We start from the raw sequence: 4,862 nt of genomic DNA on the forward strand, positions 1-4,862 counted from the left end.
ACCGACCCTAAACGGGCTTTATGCAATTTGTATAATTGAAGGAATTGTAAAACCATAACCTAGTCGACTTTGTTTTCTTGGTAGATTTGGGACAACCTCACACAGATGTTGCGAGGAATACATTTATGGCTAGTTTATAGGCCCTGGATTCCATTTAACTATTATCTTTTATCAATTTTCATGATTAATATAATGTTTTCACTAGAATTTACCTTAACATATCCTTCAGAAATTCAAAAGTAGATTTGTTTTGTACTAGCTACATATTGTGACTATGAAACCCTCTTCAATAGTGTTTGTAAAGATAACTATTTCCAGCCTGGCCCGCGAGGGTAAGGGTTTTGGTAAACCACGAGTGAAGAATAAATTCTTAGCTAATTCTGCTCTAAAGTTTTTCCATCTTTCTTAGTTAATTTTCAACCAGTATGATTCCTAAATTGCTTTCTAGTTTTGTATACACTATGATTATTTAATCGATCATGTATACCTGTAAAAATATTTATTTTATTTTTTCTTCTTTTTTTTACCCTTGGGCTGAGGGCTTTGTCGTTACTTAACAAGAGGTTTTGGCATATGGTTTCTTCCATATTTATATGTAATTATGAAATCTATGTGGATGCTCGACAATAATCTTTTCCTAAATGATTTGTTCTGTTGTCATGAAATAAATACATATACCTAGATTCTGGAAGATTCTTTATCACTTGTCTACTGTATTTTGTTGTACATTTTACTTAGTACAAGAATTTAATCTACCACTCATCTAGAAATGTAAAAATTACTCATGGACTATTTGTATAACTTTCTCGAGTTAACCCCCTTTCTATGATAAAAAGCAACTAATAGGCATAGCTTATATAATATTTATATCATATTTCTATCATACCACTCATTTAGAAATGTAAAGAGATTAATTATGGACTAATCGTATAAATTTGTCGAATTACCCATCCCCTCTCTAATAGAAAATAATGAGAATAGCTTATATAAATATTTATATCAGATTTCTATCATAATGAAATTTCTCACTTATCTGGCTCATGTTGTTTCCCAGATTGGTCTGCGACTAGACCTGCTCGTTACTTTTTCCTCCCAACCTTGAGACTACTATATCAGTAAGTCTCCCCCTGAGTTGTTCCTGGTCACAGGAACCTTCTTCTTTTACTATGAGAACGCATGATCTCACAGCTATCTGGTCCTAACCAGACGTAACTACGGAAAACTGGCTGACATCTCAGCATAGACTCTCTTCTTTTTTTGTTCTTTTCTTTCTTGCTTCCTCTTTTCTCCTGATCTCAGATACCCCTATCCTCTTGATCTTTCTTGAGTAAATACTCAAGAAAGTAGGGACAAATAATTGTTTCTCATAACTACTTAGCAGGTAAAACAATATTTACCAATAACTGCTAAATTCACTTCTGGATAACTAAATTCAAGAAATATTTTTATAATTAAAAAAAAAATAGTAAACAGTTTGTTTGGTTTGTAGTAAAATAAATATCTACATTATCTGGGGATTTAACATCTTCCCCCCCAAGATGTAACATCGTCTCGATGTTTTCCTCCTAAAAAGAGATCTGCAAAGTTTTCTTTCAGAACCTGCTCATCTTCCCAAGTAGCCTCCTCTGACCCATAGTGCTAACATTGCACTTTAACGTGGGTGATAACCCGTTTCCACAACGTTACTTCTCTCCGATCGAGTATAACCAGGGGTTAGACCAAGTACTCGCCTTCCGGTTCGACCTACACATAGCAATAAAACACTTTAAATCATCAACTAGCTTATTTAATAAATCTAAATTATATATATATATATATATATATATATATATATATATATATATACTTATTATATACTTTACCCAAATGTATTTCCAAATGATTATGTGGTTTGCATCATAAATGTGTTTCTTAAGTAGAGAAATGTGAAATACATTGTGCACACAAATATGGCTAGGTAAGGCAAGTTCATATGCCACTGCTCCAATTCGAGCTAAAATTTGGAAAGGGCCGCAGAATCGGGGTGCTAGTTTAGCACATCCAGTCCATTGTAATGTGCTTTTCTTAGCTCGTACCCGAATGTAAACATGATCCCCCACTTGGAATTCCTGAAAAATTTCTCTTCCGATCATCAAATTTCTTTTGTTGGTCCTGAGCAGCATTCAAATTGGCACGTACCTTTTTCACCATCCCCTCCAATTCGGCTAACATATTTGCTCCTAGCAATAACTTGTCTTGTGGAACACTTCAACTCAAGGGTGTTCTACACTTACGCTCGTATAAAACTTCAAAGGGACTCATTTGTAAGGATGTATGGTATCCATTGTTATAGGAAAACTCTACCAAGTGCAGGTAGTCCTCCCATTTAGATGGTTGTTTCATTACATAAGTTCGTAACATGTCTTCTACTACTTGATTTACTCGCTCTGTCTCCCCATCCCTTTGAGGATGATATGCAATGTTGAAGTGTAGTTGTGTGCCCAATCCTTCAAATAGAGTTTTCCCAAATGCTGATGTAAATTTTACATCACAATCGGCAATGATCATTTTGGGTATTCCATGTAATTTACAAATGTTTTTCATAAATATGTTATTAATTTGTACTGCTTTATAAGTTGATTTTACTGGTATGAAATGAGTAGATTTGCTCAATTTATCCACTACCGCCATGATTGAGTCATTTTTCCTTTTAGATTTAGGCAGTCTGGTAATGAAGTCAATGGATATGGTTTCCCATTTCCATTCAGGAATGGGAAGTGGGTGGAGTAATCCTGCGAGGTGTTGGTGCTCCGCCTTTATTTGCTAGCATTCCAAACAACGGGCCAAATATTTTGTTAACTACTTCTTCATACCAGGCTAGAAAAATTCCTTTCTAAGGGAAGAAATCATTTTCTGGTATTTGGGGTGGCCTGCATAAGGAATCTTATGATATTCATCTAAAATTAAATTTTTAAGATGTTTCTGGTTAGGCACATATAACCTTTTCCTATAAATCAACAATTCTTCTGAATTTACCTCATATCCCAATTGTTTTTAATGGTTGTTCAAAATTTTTGCTTGCTGCCATAAATATTTATATACTAAATCTTTCATGGTTGTTTCACAAATCTGCTCATAAAAAGTAGTTCGTTATTCACTGAAGGAAATCTCATACAAATAATTTACCTTTTGACATAAGGCATCCACAATCCGATTCTCTTTTCCCTTCAAGTGTTTGATTTCGAAATCAAATTCTCTAAAGAGGTCAGCCCAACGAGCTTCCCTGGCATTCAAAGTTGATTTTCTGAAATAGTTTGTTAGAGTATGATGATCAGTCATTAACAGAAATTACTTACCCATAAAGTAATGTCACCACAACTTTAAGGCATGGATAGCTGTTGTCAACTCTAAATCGTAGGCCGAATACTTTTTTTCATACTCTTTAAGCTTTCTTGATTCATAGGCTACAACCTTGCCTTCTTGCATTAATACGCCACCTACACTTTCTTTGCTAACATCCGTACAAACCACATATTCTTTATTGGGATCAACAATGCTCAAAATGGGTGTGGTGGTAAGAAGATGTTTGAGCTCATAAAAACTCTTTTGACAGTGAGAGGTCCACGTAATTTTTTTATTACAAAATTATATGCATAATGTCTTAATTCTTATAAAAATAATATAAATGAATTAGATTATAAAATATTTAAAACAAAATAATATTTGTTAAATATAAATTTATTATTTTTATAATTAATGGTACAATAAAAAATAAATTCATATAAATCTATTTTATTTTTAAAATATAAAAATATATAATTAAGCTAAGAGGTTTATTTTACAATGATGTCTAAGGGTATTGTCAAAATTAAAATTTTGTTCATATCCACTAAAATAAAATAAAATAAAAATCTAAAAATTTAAAAATAAATAAATAAATATACAAAATATTTACATAATATCTACTTATAAAAAAATTACTTAAAAAATTAAATCCCTTTAAACTCATATTAAATAAATTTTTAAAATAAATCAAAATTAATATATTTAAAAAATATAATATACTTATAAAACTCTTGTGTGGAAGTGAACCTAATAAAGTGAGGCAGTCATTTAATTTTGTTTGCTTATACGGTGTCAAAACTCCACCATAGTAATAAAAAATAAAAAAATCCTTTTACTGTGACGCGCCCACTCAGCTCCACATAACACCACCACGAATTTATCTGTGTGTAACCTTTTCCGGTTACATGCGCTGGATTTAATGTTTCAGGTGACCGGAGTTATATTCCGATGAAATGGTTGTTGGTTTGCATTAAATCACTAGTTAGCCGGTTTCTCCAACGCTAAACACCTGGCTTGCTCCGTATCCATACTCTGCTCCAACATGTGATCTGGTGTGGCATTGTACCCTCGGCTGACGTGCTCCTCGATCCTTGCTCACCTCCAATGGTGCGGATCATCAGATCTGGATCCGAGGGTGGAGATTTTCCTAAGGGTTTTGTGTACAATGTTATGTCGGCTCGAAACCTCATACTATCCATTTGGCCTTGGCGCCAGTTCCAGTTTGGCTTCGCCTCTCCGCGCACCAGGCTTCACCTGTTAGCTGTTCATCCGAGACTCTACTCGCTGTCCAGGAACTAACCAACCAACTCTTCCGGAATTCTGTATGCAGGTGAAGTTATTCGTTTGTATTCAACTTATACCGGTTTCGTTTCTCTTTTTTTTTTCTTTTTCTCCTCGCAGGGTCGCACAGTTAAGTTTATGACTACTAATAATTGTTGCTTTCAAATGTGTGAAGGAGGACGCCATAGATGAGGTGCCCTCTGCTACGGAGAATGACAAGGCCTTCAGAACTTCGTCATTCCACGCCGCTCACTAGG

This window comes from Pinus tabuliformis, chromosome 8 (assembly GCF_031772625.1).
Source record: "Pinus tabuliformis cultivar Carrire ecotype Pingquan chromosome 8, CPIR1, whole genome shotgun sequence".
NCBI classification, from domain to species: Eukaryota; Viridiplantae; Streptophyta; class Pinopsida; order Pinales; family Pinaceae; genus Pinus; species Pinus tabuliformis.